Source organism: Oryx dammah, unplaced genomic scaffold (assembly GCF_014754425.2).
Source record: "Oryx dammah isolate SB20612 unplaced genomic scaffold, SCBI_Odam_1.1 HiC_scaffold_5, whole genome shotgun sequence".
Taxonomy (NCBI): Eukaryota; Metazoa; Chordata; class Mammalia; order Artiodactyla; family Bovidae; genus Oryx; species Oryx dammah.
In genome coordinates this window covers 50,750,515-50,770,441 of record NW_024070189.1, presented here as the reverse complement: position 1 = coordinate 50,770,441, position 19,927 = coordinate 50,750,515, and the positions used below count along the sequence as shown (strand labels likewise).

Sequence of the window (19,927 nt, the reverse complement as noted above, 5' to 3'; positions counted from 1 at the left end):
AGGAAGTCCTAACACGTGCTACAACATAGATGAAGGTAAATGGGAAGTAGTTGTTTAATCAGTTTAGAGTTTTAGGCATGCAAGATGAAAAAATCTTAGAGATCAGCTGTACAGCTTTGTGCTTATGGTTAATACTGTATAGTACACTGAAGTTTTTTTTTTAAGAGGGTGAATCTGAAGTTATATAGTTTCTACTGAAGTTGAATAAAAAAGAAGAAAGAAGGATACTAGGGGAACCCTCAAAAGCCTTTGGTTGAAGACTGAAAGCAGTTCAAATAAATGATCCAATAGGAAAACTGACAGTATACTTAAGGGACCTACACAGCTGAGGTACCAGAGTTTTATTTTTTAAGGTTTTGATATTACATTACAATCAATGCATAGTCCCCAAGGTAAAATTCAAGTGTCTTGAACTGCTGTAGATATGTTTTGGTGTTTAGTAATTTTACAATTTTGGAATTACATATTTTGTCGAGAGTTCTGTTGATGCAATTGCAATACTTAGAACCTCTGACCTGCCTTTATTTCTGGGAACAACAGATTTCTTTTCTTCTGCCCTTCATTAGTTCTTCTGACTTCACTATTATCCTAGCTTTAAGCTACTTTTTTATGCCTTATTTATTTTTTTGTTTGTCAGTATTTTGATTCTCTCCATATTGTACCACTCAAATTCCATCAGGAAATTTTAGCTAAAATAGAAGGTTATTTAGCTAAAGTAATATCCATTGCCTCTCTTATTCAGAAGTCTTTGAGCAAAATATTCTCGACCTATGGATTGACTGCCCTAGGACCATATGTCCAGCTTTGTCCAGTTAGTGCCCTTGTCTTCCCATAATAAAAAAATGGCTTAGAGCTTCTTTTTCCTCAGATGAACTGGGCAGGGCAGTTTCCTCATAGACAAGTTATGCATCATGGAAGACAAAATTACTATTATTGTTATTATTTGAAATTAGAAAACATTTGGTCTAGTCTCTATGTGGCATAAATGAATAATCTTTGTTCTAAGAGGACAATGTAACCTGTCCAAGGCCAGATGACTTGTAATGGTCAATGTTCCAATGTTTCTCCTAAAGCGGGTATGTTTGGCATGGTAATCAGCATTGTTAAGGGAGATTATCACGTGGCAACACTTTTTCCTAGCACCACCAATCTGTTATGGCATTTGCCATAGTAATTGTTACAATGAATGAATATTGGGATAGATAGATAGAAAGAGGTAAAGATAGAATACAGATAGCTCAGTTGGTAAAGAATCTGCTGGGCTGGGAAAATCCCATGGAGAAGGGATAGGCTACCCACTTCAGTATTCTTGGGATTCCCTTGTGGCTCAGCTGGTAAAGACTCTGCCTGCAATGCGGGAGACCTGGGTTTGAACCCTGGTTTGGAAAGAATCCCTGGGGAAGGGAAAGGTGACCAACTGTAGTATTCTGGCCTGGAAAATTCCATGGACTGTATACTCCACGGGGTCCCAAAAAGTTGGACAAAACTGAGTGACTTTCACTTCTCTTAAATATATTTTAAAACCACAGCTTGTAATATTTTTTTCAAACAACTTTGATAATTTTTCATTTTACTTTTTTTCCAAATATTACTCATAAAGCTTAGCTCATTTCCAGTAAAATATCTTTTTCAACTCCACTTTAAATGTCATTTGTTCTAACATTGGCCAAGTATTAAAATAATATTTCCTTATTGATTATATGTAAGTGAGAACTGTTTCCATTTATTATATTCTCTAACTTATAAAGGTATATCATATTGCTCTTCAATTTGGCATGCCAAAAGTTGTCCATACTCAGCAAATATTTAAAGCAGAATAAGTAACAAAGATGTTTCTTTTAATAGAGCATTAATCTGGTATTCAAAAGCAGAGACATTACTTTTCCAACAAAGGTCTGTCTAGTCAAGGCTATGGTTTTTCCAGTGGTCATGTATGGATGTGAAAGTTGGACTGTGAAGAAGGCTGAGCGCCAAAGAATTGATGCTTTTGAACTGTGATGTTGGAGAAGACTCTTGAGAGTCCCTTGGACTGCAAGGAGATCCAACCAGTCCATTCTGAAGGAGATCAGCCCTGGGCTTTCTTTGGAAGGAATGATGCGAAAGCTGAAGCTCCAGTACTTTAGCCACTTCATGAGAAGAGTTGACTCATTGGAAAAGAGTCTGATGCTGGGAGGGATTGGAGGCAGGAGAAGGGGACGACAGAGGATGAAATGGCTGTATGGTATCACTGACTCAATAGACATGAGTCTGAGTGAACTCCGGGAGTTGGTGATGGACAGGGAGGCCTGGCGTGCTGCGATTCATGGGGTCGCAAAGAGTCGGACATGACTGAGCAACTGAACTGAACTGAATCTGGTATTCAGACTTCCTATAAAATATTTGACATTAAAAAATATCAGGAAGAAGAAGCCATGAGAGATAAAGCTGAATGAGTCCCGAGATCCAGGTATTGTGTCCTTTACATTGTGGTCCCAATATCCTTTTCTTTTTTATATGGAATTCTTGATGAATTTGCATGTCATCCTTGTGCAGGGGCCATGCTAATCTCTGTATCATTCCAATTTTAGTATATGTGCTGCCGAAGTGAGCACTTAATATCTTTTCCTAATTGTATTTGTCGTTATTTCATTCACATTTTGTTACAGTCAAATTAAGCTATGTGATATCACTGTTCCTCCAGACATACATCTCCTGATTCTTACCCCACATATCTCTCTGTTGACCCCATTTCTCAAGGTTCATTTCATTTTTCAAGGCTTTTTTTTTTCAGATTTCATGTCTCCTATAAACTTTTTCTTCATATTTCAGCTGATAGTACAATTTTTCATTCTAAATTCCCATGCCACTATATTGTTTGGCAATTAACGCTTTTTATTTCAAAATAGAGCTACATTGGGCATATGCCTTGCCTACCCTGTTATAAGATCCTTGAAGGCAAGACTTGTATCTGATTCATCTTCAGTAACTTCCACCAACCTTGAAATTGATGTTCGGTAATGACTCAGCAAATCAGCGAATGAGTAGTTTCACTATGTGTGCTGCTGAAGCAAGTACAGTGAATGAAATTTTTGATATAATGGGAAATGAGAAGACACCTTTAAAAATGAAGAGAAGGGATGGCTAATCTGAATCATGTGTTCAGTGAAGAAACATACCGTTCTTCATGACAGGAATATTTAGCATACCTCTGAGCAACTGAGATATAGGAGGAAAATAGGGAGAAAAGTACACTTGACATTGTTGTGATTTTCAAACAGTTTGTATCTTTTTCTTCTTTCATTTTGATCAATAAAGTAAGTGTATAAGTCTTGGCAGGTACCCCCATCCTAAATGCCAGATGTGTCCAAATGACTTGAAAAGTTATGGTCTCTGTACTTGGCCACCTGATGTGAAGAGTGACTCATTGGAAAAGACTCTGGTGCCAGGAAAGACTGAGGGCAAGAGGAGAAGGGAGCAACAGAGGATGAGATGGTTGGATGGCATCACTGACTCGATGGATAAGAGTTTGACCAAGGTCTGGGAGATAGTGAAGGACAAAGAACCCTGGTGTGCTGCTGTTCATGGGGTTGCAGAGTTAGACAGGACTTAATCACTGAACAACTGTACAAATGTAGGGGGAGGCTAGATGAAGCATACTAGTCCTCCCATCTCTGTTCGGAAACAAAACACTCTTATTTATTATGTATGTTATGGTTATATTCAGGCTTCTCAGTTGGCTCAGACAGTAAAGAATTTACCTGCAGTTTACCTGCAGGAGACCCAGGTTGAATCCCTGGATTCAGAAGATTCCCTGGAGAAGGGACTAGCAACCCACTCCAATATTCTTGCCTGGAGAATTCCATGGACAGAGGAGTCAGGCGGACTACAGTCCATGGGGTTGCAAGGAGTCAGACACGACTGAGTGACTAACATTTTCACTTTTTCACTTGCATAGTTATATTCAAGATTATATTTGAACAAATTATGTTGTTTAAACATTGAACTACATATAGCAAAGACAGAAATGTTGCCATTTCCAAAGTAAGAACAGAAGACACTTAGGAAAATTCTGAAGAAGCAGGAAGAATGGAAGTGAGGAAAGCATCCTTTGAAATGCAATTTAAGGTAAACCATGGTTTAAACAGTGAAAAGAATCAGAAATACAAATAAATCTTTATATGTGACCAGCTGTGAATCCCTAGGTAACTTGGTGAAGTTTCGTCAAAGGTGAAAAGTCACTCATGAAAAATCCTTGGAAGGAAAGGATATTGACATTAGATCTACAAGAAGTTCAGCTCTGGAGATGCTTATGAAAAAATAATGATTGGAAAGCATGGAGGAAACAGAAGACCTAAGTAAAATGTCCAGTATTCTACATTTTTTTTTAAATGGTTCTTTCTCTCAAAAATGATGGATTTAATATTTGTTCATATATTCTGCACTCAGGGGAGGATTTTATTTTTAAAATCAGAAATAAGAAATTGGCCAATCCTGTAAAATATTAAAAAATAAGTATCACTTGACTTTTCTATTAGTATATTATAAATTCCCTGTGGAATATAGCCACATTCCTTGTTCTGGAATCAACTGTATAATCAATGAAGTCTCTGAACATCTCTATTGGCATTTTAAATTGGATAATTCTTTGTTTGGGTGGAGAGAGTTGTGCCTTTCAGAATGTATAACAGCATTCCCAGTCACTTTCTGCTAGTAGGGGCTATCAGTTCAGTTCAGTTCAGTCGCTCAGTCATGTCCGACTCTTTGCGACCCCATGAATTGCAGCACACCAGGCCTCCCTCTCCATCACCAACTCCGGGAGATCACTCAGACTCATGTCCATCAAGTCAGTGATGCCATCCAGCCATCTCATCCTCTGTCGTCCCCTTCTCCTCCTGCCCCCAATCCCTCCCAGCATCAGAGTCTTTTTCAATGAGTCAACTCTTCGCATGAAGTGGCCAAAGTACTGGAGTTTCAGCTTTAGCATCATTCCTTCCAAAGAAATCCCAGGGCTGATCTCCTTCAGAATGGACTGGTTGGATCTCCTTGCAGTCCAAGGGACTCTCAAGAGTCTTCTCCAACACCACAGTTCAAAAGCATCAATTCTTTGGCACTCAGCTTTCTTCACAGTCCAACTCTCACATCCATACATGACCACGGGAAAAACCATAGTCTTGACCAGACAGACCTTTGTTGGCAAAGTAATGTCTCTGCTTTTGAATATGCTATCTAGGTTGGTCATAACTTTTCTTCCAAGGAGTAAGTGTCTTTTAATTTCATGGCTGCAATCACCATCTGCAGTGATTTTATCCCTAACTGTGATAAAAAAAAAAACATCTCCATACATTGCTAAGTGTCTCCTGGGGGTCAAAACTGCCTCTACTTAAAATAAATTAAAACTATTTAAAATGTAAATGAGCAATAAAATCCCATTATAAGTCTGAGTTTATTCCCTGGCATACAGGGTGTTGAATAAAGTCTCTAGCTATTTGTCCTTGAATCTATGGCTTCCCCTTACTGATAAAATGAAGATATTTTAAAATGGTAGAATATACTATGATCCATTCCTGCTCAAAGACTATGACACATTTGTGACTATTCATAAATTTATATATCAATACACCTGGTTCTTTGGGTATTGAACTCTCGCAAAGACTGGAGACTCAAGAGGGCTGTGTGTTTTCTTGTTAGGGCCTGACCTGAAAGGTTTTCAGTATTTTTTCCTTTGGTCAGAGGATCCCCCTCATATCTACTCTCACTGTTTACTTCCATGAGAAATGAAAGGAAAAAGTGAACTCTGACAAAGGCATTTATTTGGCCCTAAGATGATACTAATTTTTTCCACCCCTGGAGAAGAGGCCTGGAGCTAAGCTGTTTGGGTTATGCAAGCACCTTCTGCTGAGCTCAGAAGCCTAGGCCAAGTGGGCAAGGAATCAAGAGTGAACGTCCATGGGAATTACAGCACCCATTTCTCTCCACTTGCCTCCCTTCCCAGAAAACCAACGTCAGAGGATGTTCAGCATTTCCGCCCTAAGTAGGCTGCCATTTTCCCATTGCATCACAAGTCTAAGATGAGAGATTATTTTGACTCCCAAGAGTTGTTTTCAGAGCACACCAGTTAATTAGGTGACAAGACAACAGGGTGGAGTGATACTTTATTATTCTGGATGTCTCCACACCCACAATGGATTTGGCCTGGTGCCACAGCCAGTCACCCTCACAGCAGTGGCATCTTACAATGCAACCTCGCCCAGATGACAACAAATTGTATTTTTTAAGGACTAACTTTAATTTAAAAATTGCATATAGTCATTCATCTAGAGGCAAAAAAAAAAAAAAAAAATTGTGTCAGAGCTTCCCTCTCTTCTCCAAACCTCACATACTTGTTGGAGATTTGGAGATGTGATGAACTAGACTTGTAGGTGAATATATAATACCTGATAAAGACAGGAGCTGAGGCACACAATACCAGTCTTCACCAAGAAGAGTGACTGGCTTCTTCTTAACACCTTATAGCTCAGAAATTCCTTCCTTTTATATTGTTTAATTATATCTTCATTAGGGTTCACTTTTGTATTTATTTTTTTAAAAAACTTTTAATTTTATATTGCAATATAGTTTCAAGTGGACAGCAAAGGGACTCAGCCATATATATACATGTATTAGGGCTCACGCTTGGTAGTGTACATTCTATGGGTTTGGACAAATGTATAAAATGTATAATGCCGCGTTTCCACCATTATAGGATTATACAGAGTATTTTCACTATCTTAAATATCCTCTGTGAAGCAATATTTTTATTATATTGGTTGATACACTTCATTAATACAGTTTAATTGGTCTACCTTCTTTTTGTTCCCTTTTTTCATTTCCCAGTGTACCTCACCTCACTAGTAATTTAAGAATTTAATCTCTCTCACTTTGGGTAAAAGTGAGGACTGGAATTAAAAGCCTTCCTAATTACATATCAAACACTATTTTGACTTTATTCATGAACTTGCAAATAAGCTAAGGGCACAAGAGACTGGTAACAGAAAGAAAAGGCATTCCCTCCAGTCTCATTCCCTGATGGATAAGAAGCCACTTCCTCTCTTTTCAACATGTGAAGTATTTGAAAACTTATGGGTTTAGAGTGAGCTGTTGGATTTTATGAACTATTTGAAAAGGTATTGCTTCTTGATGACTCAGATGACCTGTCAGTCTGTCCAGCCATGTGCGGCTATTGTTCATTGACAGCGACCCAGTTCCTTACAAACTATACCAGCTGGAGTACAATAAGTTGTCCAAAGCAAGGGGTACCAAGAAGGAAATAACTCCCCTCACCTGGAGTCTATTAGTTCAGTTCAGTAGCTCAGTCGTGTCCAACTCTTTGCGACCCCAAGAATTGCAGCACGCCAGGCCTCCCTGTCCCTCACCAACTCCCAGAGTTCACTCAAACTCATGTCCATCGAGTCGGTGATGCCATCCAGCCGTCTCATCTGTCTTCCCCTTCTCCTCCTGCCCTCAGTCCCTCCCAGCATCAAAGTCTTTTCCAATGAGTCAACTCTTCGCATGAGGTGGCCAAAGTATTGGAGTTTCAGCTTTAGCATCACTCCTTCCAATAAACATCCAGGACTAATCTCCTTTAGGATGGACTGGTTGGACCTCCTTGCAGTCCAAGGGACTCTCAAGAGTTTTCTCCAACACCACAGTTCAAAAGCATCAATTCTTCGGCACTCAGCTTTCTTCACAGTCCAACTCTCACATCCATACATGACCACTGGAAAAACCATAGCCTTGACTAGATGGACCTTTGTTGGCAAAGTAGTTTCTCTGCTTTTGAATATGCTATCTAGGTTGGTCATAACTTTCCTTCCAAGGAGTAAGAGACTTTTAATTTCATGGCTGCAATCACCATCTGCAGTGATTTTGGAGCCCCAAAAATAAAGTCTGCTACTGTTTCCCATTTCCCTATCTATTTCCCATGAAGTGATGGGACCAGATGCCATGATCTTATTTTTCTGAATGTTGAGTTTTAAGCCAACTTTTTCACTCTCCTCTTTCACTGTCATCAAGAGGCTTTTTATATCCTCATCACTTTCTGCCATAAGGGTGGTGTCATCTGCATATCTGAGGTTATTGATATTTCTCCTGGCAATCTTGATTCCAGCTTGTGCTTCTTCCAGCCCAGCGTGTCTCATGATGTACTCTGCATATAAGTTAAATAAGCTGGGTGACAGTATACAGCCTTGGCATACTCCTTTTCCTATTTGGAACCAGTCTGTTGTTCCATGTCCAGTTCTAACTGTTGCTTCCTGATCTGCCTATAGGTTTCTCAAGAGGCAGGTCAGGTGGTCTGGTATTCCCATCTCTTTCAGAATTTTCCACAGTTTATTATGATCTACACAGTCAAAGGCTTTTCCATAGTCAATAAGGCAAAAATAGATGTTTTTCTGGAACTCTCTTGCTTCTTCCATGATCCAGCGGATGCTGGCCATTTGATCTTTGGTTCCTCTGCCTTTTCTAAAACCAGCTTGAACGTCAGGAAGTTCACGGTTCACATATTGCTGAAGCCTGGCTTGGAGAATTTTGAGCATTACTTTACTAGTGTGTGAGATGAGTGCAATTGTGTGGTAGTTTGAGCATTCTTTGGCATTGCCTTTCTTTGGGATTGGAATGAAAACTGACCTTTTCCAGTCCTGCGGCCACTGCTGAGTTTTCCAAATTTGCTGGCATATTGAATGCAGCACTTTCACAGCATCATCTTTCAGGATTTGAAATAGCTCTACTGGAATTCCATCACCTCCACTAGCTTTGTTCATAGTGATGCTTTCTAAGGCCCACTTGACTTCACATTTCAAGATGTCTGGCTATAGGTGAATGATCACACCATCGTGATTATCTGGGTCATGAAGATCTTTTTTGTATAGTTCTCCTGTGTATTCTTGCCACCTCTTCTTAATATCTTCTGCTTCTGTTAGGTCCAGACCATTTCTGTCCTTTATTGAGCCCACCTTTGCATGAAATATTCCCCTGGTATCTCTAATTTTCTTGAAGAGATGTCTAATCTTTCCCATTCTGTTGTTCTCCTCTATTTCTTTGCATTGATCACTGAGGAAGTCTTTCTTATCTCTCTTTGCTATTCTTTGGAACTCTGCATTCAGATGCTTATATCTTTCCTTTTTTCCTTTGCTTTTCGCTTCGCTTCTCTTCACAGAAGCGGAGTCTATTAGGTGTGCACCTAAAATTAAGTACCGGTTTTTAGCACTTCCTACTAAATATGTCAACACTTTAAAAGACTGAGAAGTGAATTTCCCAGTTGTGGTCTGTAATTCACTGTAGTCAGCAGCCTAACAAGAAGACTTTTCTAACAACAGATAACTCTGGGCACTCTCCATACTCCAGGTACCATCTAAAGACTTTACATGAAATACCTCATGTAATCCTCATGGCAATCATGTAACACTTCTCAGGTTAGTGGTGAAGAAATTGAGACAGATGGTTTAGGAAAAGTATCCCTGGTCACACAGCCAAAAAGTCAGTTTTTGAATTCAGATAGCATTGCTCCAGGAAAAGGCAATGGCACTCCACTCCAGTACTCTCGCCTGGAAAATCCCATGGATGGAGGAACCTGGTAGGCTGCAGTCCATGGGGTCGCCAAGAGTCCAACACGACTGAGCGACTTCACTTTCACTTTTCACTTTCATGCATTGGGGAAGAAAATGGCAACCCACTCCAGTGTTCTTGCCTGGAGAATCCCAGGGACAGGGGAGACTGGTGGGCTGCCCTCTATGGGGTCACATAGAGTCAGACATGACTGAAGCAACTTAGCAGCAGCAGCAGCAGCAGCAGCATTGCTCCAAAGCCAACATTTCTAAGTTATATCTCCATTGACTCTCAAGTAGGTTTCAGCATGTATAACTTGAACTGCTACCAATAATAATAGCTGTTTTAATCTTTTCACACAGTCATGTCAGTCTGCTTAACAATTCTGTAAAGTGATTCTCTTATCATGTTTGCTGAGATCAATATGCTAGCAAGTTACACATTTCCAAAAACTACTCATCTTCTGTGGTGCAGGTTAGAGAACTAATCTTCTCTGTCCAGACAGTATTGGGATCCACCTGTGGGAGATCGGCCAGGAATCCTGAAACACTTTGTTTTGGCATTAAGAAGCGGGAGTCTGGAAGGATGAAAATTGCCCCCTCTATCAAAATAAATTATGACATTTGCAGTTAGATCATACAGCTTAGGAGATCAAGCTATTGAGAATGTGTGGTTTTAAATGTAAATAATTAGGAAAAATCATTCTGTTAGTCTTAGCAAATGATGCTTTGTGACACCATGGACTGTAACCCACCAGGCTCCTCTGTCTTTGGGATTCTCCAGGCAAGAATAATGGAATGGGTTGCCATTTCTTTCTCCAGGGGACCTTCCTGACCCAAAGATTGAACCTATATCCCTTTCATCCCCTGCATTGGCAGGCAGATTCTTTACCACTGAGCCACCTGATAAACCGTTTAAATTTAAGTAATTAGGAAAAATCATTCTGTTTGTCTTACCCTCATATCTTCATCTCTAAACTAAACAAGAGAGCTGGATGACTTTGTGTCCTATCCTGCCATAAAAATGCTTAACTAATTTTTTAAAATAGCATTTTTGTTCTTAAAGATAATACCCACTTGGGTGCAAAAACTTATCAGACAAGAAAAAATGAAAGAGAAATATGAAAAATCATAGGTAATTCCCTCAGAGATAACAAACGTTAGGATTGTCATGTAAATCCATTTCTATATTCCTTGAGATAGATATATATATATATATATATATATATATAAATGTTTTTTAAATAGTATGATATCGAATGTCCATTTTTTTGCTAAAGTTGAGTTTATTGAAGTGAAATTTATAACTGCAAAATTCAAAATTTTGGGTGTATAGTTCCATAAGTTATGCTTAACAGTCACTTGTGTAACACACTTCACCAGAGTATTTTCATGTGCACCTTTGTGGTCAAGTCTGTATCCTGTCCTTTGGTTCATGGCCCCTGGAAGCAACTGATCTGATTTCTGCCCTTGTAGTTTTGTCACTTTAAAACTGTCATATGAAAGGAATTTTTGTATCTGGTTTCTTTCACTTAGAATAATGTTCTTAATGTTCATCCATGGTGGAGCAGTTCATTTCTTTTTATTCTTGAATAAAAATCCACTGTAAGGATGTACAATAGTTTTTTTTTTTTTAATCCATTCACCAACTGATGTACATTTGGATCATGTCTGTTTCTCAGTGATTATGAACAAAATTGCTATAAATATTCTATTATAAGTTTTGTATGAACATATATTTTAATTTTCTTTTGAATAAATACTAAAAAGTGAGATTTCTGAGTCCGATGATAAGTATATGGTTAGCTTTATAGAAAAAAAAAGTAGAATTTTACAATTTACATGTTTTAAAATCTTTTTTTTTGGAATTTTGCTAAGATAGTACCATACGAAGAAGTCCAGTGTATTCTTTACCCAGTTTCCCCCATAATGAAATCTTACGCAATTGTAGTATAAAAGCAAAACTAGGAATTTTATTTTGATGAAATGTATGTGAGTGCTTCCATGTTATTTTATGGAATGCATAGTGTTGTCGTCAATCAGGATATAGGATTTCCCATCACCACAAAGATTTCCCTCATGCTGCTTCAGCAGCGTCACATCCATACCCTCCATTCCCTCTCCAACAGCCATCCTCAACCTCTGACAATTTGTTTTCCATGTCTGTAATTTTGAATGTTATATAAATGGACCTATAGTATATGCATTTTGGAGATAGCCTTCCTTCACTTAGAATAATACCCTTGAAATCCATCCAAGTGGTTACATGTATACATAATTGATTCCTTTTTATTGCTGAATAGGATTCCTGGGCTCAGTGTACTATAATTTGTTTAGATGCTCAGTCGCTTTAGTTGGATCCAACTTGTTGCAACCACATGGACTATAGCCCGCCAGGCTCCTCTGTCCATGGGATTTCCCAGGCAAGAGTACTGGAGTGAGTTGCCATTTCCTCCTCCAGGGGATCTTTTCAACTGACCCAGGAATCAGATTTGCGTCTCGTGCATTGGCAGACAAATTCTTTATCACTGAGCCACCAGGGAAGCCCACAGTTTGTTTAACCATTCACCTCTTGAGGGACATTGTAGTTGTTTCCAATTTGGAGATATTATAAATAAAGCTACTGCAGGTTTTTGTGTGGATGTAAGTTTTCATTTTTTCTGGGATAATTGCCCAGGAGTGCAATTACTGGGTAGTATAATTAGTATATGTTTAGTTTTGTAAGCAGCTGCCAACTTCCTTTCCAGAGTGGCTGCACCATTTTACATTCCTGCCAGAAACATATGAGAGATCTGGTTTCTCCAAATACTTGCCAGCACGCTATGGTCGCTATTATTTCAGTCATTCTGGCACCCCACTCTTCTAAAATTACTTCCTGCACTTTCCTTTCTCATATATCAACACAGTCAAAGGGGGCACTACACGTTCTTTCATAGAGACCCCACATTATTTTGCTCCTGGAATTTTGTGTGTGTCATTCTGCTGAAAAACCAGTTACATTACCATCCCCACATGTTCAAATATTGTTAGTCCTCAAGGCCCACTGCTATCTTCCAGATAGAAATAATACATCTTTCCTGGACACTTCACTTGTACTTCTTTTATGACACGTTAATATTTTATGTTCTGTTGAATCATTTCTGAGGCAAGTATAGGTTCCTTAATGCAGAAAAAAATTTTTTTAATTTTTTTATTCTTACTTCCAGCAACTATGATTTTCAAGCTTTCAATTAATAAAATGCAACATGATGCCTACAAATTGATACTGATCTAAATTTTTGGTTGGCATTAGTATCCTTATATATAAGGATTCAAGAGAATAATGCTTAATTTCAAATCTCTATGTTGAGCGCTTTCTTAATCCTATACCAACCTCATTGTTTCTAGTTAATTTCTACATAGGTTTCTATATAGCACTCAAATTTTATAGTTTAAAATCCACTTATTCTACCCAAGCTCAAATAGTAGCAGCCTGGGCATGTGATCTCCTAAGCGTTAGTTGTGGTTTTTCTGCCATCTCTGGAGGTGTAAAAGACAGTCTCTCTAAGACAAGCACCTGCTTTATTTCTGGACAGATTTCATTGCTAGAGAGCATCCCCTTTCAGTGGAGTCATAACAGCCTCTAACTTTGGTCAGATTCTAGCTTTACTCTCTTGGGTTACATGGAGTAAACTTTTTTTTTTTCTACTTGATCATAAGGAATTTCAAGACTTTCCTAAGTATTCAAAATGCCAGTGGGTAATAATTCTGGCTTAAAGTGAGTTATAAACAGATACTATGATTTATAAACATATGAATAGTTTTCATTTAATGAAACAATATGAAATATTCTTTCATGTAGTTTTTATAAGTCTTGGTCTCCTTTGTTGGGTACAAACATTAAGAGTGGTAAGAGAGTCGTCTTGGTAAACTGATCTCTTTGTCATCATGAAATGATTCTCCTTATCCCTGGTAATATTCCTTGCTCTGAAATCTACATTTTCTGATATTCATATAGGCAGTCAAGCTTTCTTTTGATTAATGTTAATCATCTTTTACTTTTAACTTATTTCTATCTTTATATTTAAAGTACGTTTCTTGAAAGCAGCAAATGGTTGGATTTTCCTTTTTCATCTAATTTGACGATCTGTCTTTCAATTTACACACTTACATATAACACACATATTTTATGTCTAAGACACTTTTTGTTGTTCAGTCACTAAGTCGTCTCCTACTCTTTGTAACTCCATGGTCTGCGGCACACCAGGCTTTCTTGTCCTTCTCTATCTCTGGGAGTTTGTTCAAATTCATGTCTATTGAGTTGGTGATGCTATCTAACCATCTCATCCTCTGCCACCCTCTTCTCCTCCTGCCGTCAATCCATCCCAGCATCTGGGTCTCTTCCAATGAGTCGGCTCTTTGCATCAGGTGGCCATAGTATTGGAGCTTCAGCAACACTCCTTCCCATGAATATTCAGAGTTGATTTACTTTAGGATTGACTGGTTTGATCTCCTTGAAATTATATATAAAACATATTTATGTTTAATATACATTTTTCATAAAATATATAGATTTAAATATAGATTATTAAGTCTGCCATCTTTATTTTTCCTATTGGTCCCATCTGTTTTCTTACTACCTTTATCCTTTTTTTCTGCTTGTGGATAAACCAAGTATTTTATGATTTCATTGCATCTCCTTTGTTAATTTATTATCATGTATAGATTTTTAGTTGTTTTATTATTAAAGCAGTTGTTTTTAAAAGAGCTGTAAATAATAAGAAAAATTCTGATATATTTCCCCATGTAGTTACTCTTTCTAATGATATTCTTTCCTTTGTGTAGATCCATATTTTCATGTGATATGTATTTTTCTCTTGCCTGATAATCTACCTTTAACATTTCTTTTAGTAAAGGTATGCAGTAAGGGATGAATTCTTTCAACTTTTATATATGTGAAAAAGTCTTTATTTCACCATCATTTTTAAAAGATGTTTTTATTGGGCACAGAGTCCTAGATTGACAGTATTTTCTTTCATGCTTTAAAAATCTTTAAAGATGTTGCTTCACTGTGTTTTTAGTTGTGCTATTTCCAAAGAGAAAAGCTGTCATTCTCCTAGTCTTTATTATTCTATATATAACAGAGCCTTTCTACACCCACCCTCTGGCCCTGTAGTTGCTATAAAGACTTCCTCACTGTTTTTGAGCAACTTGATAATGATATGCCTTGGTATGGGTTCTTTCTATTTCTTATATTTAGGGTTCATTGAGATTCTTGACCTGTTGGTTTATAGTGTGGAAAATTCGGGGCCATTATTACTTCAAATATCTTTTCTGCTTTCCCAGGCCAACTTTTGAGAACTCTAGTTACATTTATATCAGTCTTATATTAGTTGTCCCACAGACCACTGATGCTCTTATCTTTTTCTTCTGTGTTTTATTTTGTATCATTTATATCATAGTCTTTATATTAATTAATCATTTTTTGATGACATCCAATTTACCATTAATCATATGTAGTATATTTTAAATTTTGTACTCCAAGGTCCAATTTTTATTTTTTGTAATTTGTATCTTCCATGTCTCTTCTTTATATTTTCAAACATATGGAGCATGGTTATAACTGTTTTGTTATCCTTGTCTGATAATTATAACATCTGTGACAGTTTTGAGTTAGTTTTAATTGATTGATTTTTCTCCTCACTATTTTCTTGCTTCTTTAGCATGCTTGGTAATTTTTATTGAATACCAGACATTGTTTTATATTATTGAGTAGTGAATGATTTTTGAAATTATTTTTTTAAATTTTACTTTATTTTACTTTATAATACTGCATTGGTTTGATTGTTTATTTCTATAAATAATTTTAAATTTTGTTCTCAGATACAGTTCTGTTCATTGAAAACTGAATTCTTTTGGGTCTTGCTATTACTATTTGTTAGGTAAGAGGGGAGAAATATTCACACTATAGCTAATTGTCACCTACTACTCTAACACAGCCCTTTTGAGTGTTCTGCCCAGTAGGGTTGAGTTGCCTTATGAATTTTGAGATTTTTCCAGTGTGGTTGATAGGAACAGGTACTAGTCCTGATCCTGTATAAACATAGGGTACTGTTCTCTTTAATCATTTCAGATGGACCTTTCTTTGATCTTGAATAGTTACTCATATGTGTTTGGTGATCAGTACTCTGTGGAATCCTTAAGGGTTATTCATATTTCTAGGGTTTTCACTGATCAGCTTTCTCATCTCCAATATCCTGTTTTGGTAAATTTCAACTGCCTTCACCTTCCTGGAATCTCAGCTGTCTCCTTGACACAGGGTCTGCATAGCTGTACCTGAGCTTCTCCTCCATTCTCTGTGACCTGTAAATGTTCTAAGGACAGTAAGCTGGGGCAATTTTAAGGTTCACCTTGTTTGCTTACTATCTGTTTATCATGGGTCACTTGTCTCCAAGAGACTACTGTTCAGTATCTTGAAAACCATTGTTTCATATATTTTATGTGTGTGTTTTTATTTGTTTACTTCCTACAGAAGTGTAGTAAGTTCTGCAGTACTGCAGAAGTGTATCTCCAGTTCCTATTACTTCGCTGGAATCATGAGTCCAGCCAATTCTTTGGATTGATTTTTTCCTTCTTAACATGAATTCCATCTCCTGTTTCTTGGTTTGTCTGTGGTAATTTTGGATTGTATGCTAGTCATTTTCTGTTTACTTTGTTAGGTGATGCATATTTTTCTTTCCTCTAAATGTCCTTGAAGTTTGTTCTGCAACACAGTAAAGTTACTTGAAAATACGTAGATAATTTCTAGCCTTGGTTTTAAGCTTTGTTAGGTGGAACCAGAGCAGGCTTTTGTGGATTATTTTGTCCCCCTACTAGAGAAATACCTTCTCAGATTTCTAACCAAATGACAGATTTTTTTCCCCCCCATTTTATTGGTGGGAACACAAGCCATCTCCTCTCCTGTTTAAACTCGAATATTATTTCCTCTACTTCTTAGGGTGATTTTTTTCCCCCAGCCTGGAGTAGTTTTCTCATGTAGAATTATTTATTATCATGCATTTGAAGACTCTAGGTGGATAATTTGCTACAAATCTCTCCTTGAAGTTCTCTTTTCTTGGTACCATGCCATGTAAAATTTTAGTTCTCTTGGTCTCCCCAGCTCGCAGCTTTGTGTCCTCATCTCAGGGAGAATGTCGTGCTCTACCTGTGTTTTCTCTCTCTGTGCAACAGCCTATAGACAGTAAACTGTGGCAATGAAGACCTAACGGGGGTTTTATTCTCATTCCCAGGGATCATGACCTGTATTATCTAATGTCCAGTATCAGAAAACTATGGTTTAATGTAGTTTTTATCCTAATTAAAAAAATTTTTTTTTCAGGGGAAGGAAATCTCCTTTCCTTGTTCCTGTATCTTGGCCAGAAATAGAAATCTTATCATTAAAACAAAATAAACAAACAAAAACCTTGGTGTACCCTTTAGCATGAGCTTCCCAGGTGGTGCTAGTGGTAAAGAGCCTGCAGGCCAATGCAGGAGACATAAGTGACACGGGTTAGATCTGTGGGTTGGGAAGATTCCCTGGAAGAGGAAATGGCAACCCACTCCAGTATTCTTGCCTGCAGAATCCTATGAACAAAAGAGCCTGGTGAGCTACCATCTATAGGGTCCCAAAGAGTCAGATATGACTGAGTGACTTAGTATGCATCTCTTAGCACACATATCAATTTTTTTGTTTCTCTTTTCAGAGAATAAAATAGGTATTTTAGTTTTCTTATTTGCCTTCTCATCATTTCCTTTCTAATGAAATTATGAAAGTTGTACCTTCAAGCATCTTTCTCAGTGTTAGAAAAACCTAAGGGCATAGGGAAAAGGCAATGGAATCTTGATTGAACAGACTTCTGTTGAACTCCAGCTTTCACCACTTACTGTTTGTATCTTTGAGAAAGTTACTATATCTCTAAGTTTCACTAAAATGAGAATGTTAACAATAATGTTTGTCCAGCCTGTTCAAAAGTTGATCTTGAGGCCCAAATGAGAATATGTACTAAAATTTTTAATTTGTGGGACTTCTCTGGTGGTCCAATGGTTAGGACTTCACCTTTCAATGTAGGGGGTGCAGGTTCAGTCCCTTGTCAGGGAGCTAAGATCCCACATGTGGAGTTGCAAAAAAAAAAAAAAAAAAAAAAAAAAAAAAAAAAACAGAAACATAAAATAGAAGCAATGTTGTAACAATGAAAACCTTCAAAATGGTCCATATCAAAAAAATTTTTAAAAATTATAATTTGGAAACCATTTAACATGGTAATATTTGCCCTTCATCACCAAGATTGGTTCAAATTTAATTATTTCTCTCTTTCAGTGTACTTGGTGTCCTTCTGTTCTCTTTATTTTCTTTCTGAATACTTTTGTACTCTTTTCATGTTTTCTTCTTTCTTATCCTAATCTCACTGAATTGGTGTTTAGACCTCATGGGAGAGTATAAAAAATATATATTCAAATATATATATATATACACATATATGTGTGTGCTGATGCTGCTGCTAAGTTGCTTCAGTCGTGTCCGACTCTGTGCAACCCCATAGATGGCAGCCCACCAGGCTCCACCATCCCTGGGATTCTCCAGGCAAGAACACTGGAGTGGGTTGCCATTTCCTTCTCCAATGCATGAAAGTGAAAAGTGAAAGTGAAGTCACTCAAGTCGTGTCTGACTCTTTGTGACCCCATGGACTGCAGCCTACCGGGCTCCTCCGTCCATAGGATTTTCCAGGCAAGAGTACTGGAGTGGGGTGCCATCGCATATATGGATAATAGGAGACTTGAATTCCTGACAGTGATTCCACTTATGGCTAATAGACATGAGGGAAATCATTCAACTGGGCTGATTTTCACTGTTACTGACTATGAATGGAAATAAGACATTATCTGCTTATCTGAGGATCAGGAATATAAAATATAGACAGTATATAAATATTTATATATATACATATTATGTACAAATTGGTATTGTACTATTGCTGTTGTTTAGTCTCTGAGTCATGTCCGACTCTTTGTGACCCACGGGCTGTAGCATGCCAGGCTCCTCTGTCCACCGAATTTCCCAGGCAAGAATACCAGAGTGGGTTGCCATTTCCTCCTCCATGGAAACTTTCTGATGCAGGCATTGAACCTACATTTCCTACTTGGCAGGTGGATTCTTTACCACTGAGTCACCTGGCAACATCCTTATTGTACTGTATTATTCTATAAATATTATTATATTATAAAATAAATCTTATACAAAATTGCTGTATAAGTACAATAATGTAAATGCCTTTATTAATGCTAGTAAGTGGATTGAGTTCTCAAATAATTTCCTATACACTTTTATAATAATTCTCAGAAGCATAAGTAGTAGTTTCTGTCTAGAAGTGAAAGAAAAATAATCTTATCTTACACTGTAGGTTAAAGTTGATTAATGCATTTTCCAAGGCTGTTTATGTAGATAAATGTTCACTACATACCACTTCCTGCTCAGAAATATTAAAATTACTTTCTGGAAAATACTTTCTTAAATAGAGGTGTTTTACAGTAAGGACTTGGTGATGCAATGCATTAACATCATGCAGGAGGTGTCACTCAAAAGAAACGAAACCCCACTAAATGCAAAATAATTGCTACATTCATGTTTAGACTCAACTCCTGCCCCCAAAATACTGTTAGTTAGCTAACACTTTTGGTGTGTGTTAGTGATATAGTGGAAGCTAAAAATTCAGATAAAAGCAAATTTTTGGTTTTCTTAATTATTTAAGGAGTGATTCATGATTTTTTTTTTTTGATTCATGATTTAAAACAAAAAAATATTACAGTATAGTTGATTTACAATATTATGTTAATTTTAAGTGTACAGCAAAGTGAATCGTTTATACATATACATATAACCACTTGTTTTTAAGATGCCTTTTCCAGATAGGCCATTACAGAGTATTGAGTAGAGTTCTCTATTCTATACAGTTTGTCCTTATGAGTTATCTATTTTATATGTAGTAGTGTGTTTCTGTTGATCTCAGTCTCCCAATTTTCCCTCCTTGCACCTTACTAATAACCATAAGTTTATTATTTTTACAAGGAATGATCCATTTTGATTTACTGAATTTTTCATGTGGATGAAGTCTATACACCTTTTTAACTCCATCTTATCTTTTAGAATTGAGATTATCATCAGGGAACCCCCTTCTAGACTTCAGATATCTTATTTTATGCTAGTTGGACTCAATGGACATCTTTTTAAAAAGTTTCACAGATTCAGGTAAACAATGATTTGTATGATTATTTTCTACTTCTTCAATTAGACTGTATTTTCTTAGAGATTAGAGACCATGTCTTTTATTAACAAGTATAACACGGGACTCTCA

The 19,927-nt window shown here is 37.2% G+C and overlaps 1 non-coding gene across 1 annotated transcript; it reads right to left on the bottom strand.

Annotated features, from left to right (window-relative positions):
* Positions 1 to 2,487: 2,487 nt before the first annotated feature.
* LOC120864985 lies at positions 2,488 to 2,591 on the bottom strand. Its single transcript, XR_005721311.1, has one exon. It is a non-coding gene; the product is annotated as a U6 spliceosomal RNA (small nuclear RNA).
* Positions 2,592 to 19,927: the final 17,336 nt, after the last annotated feature.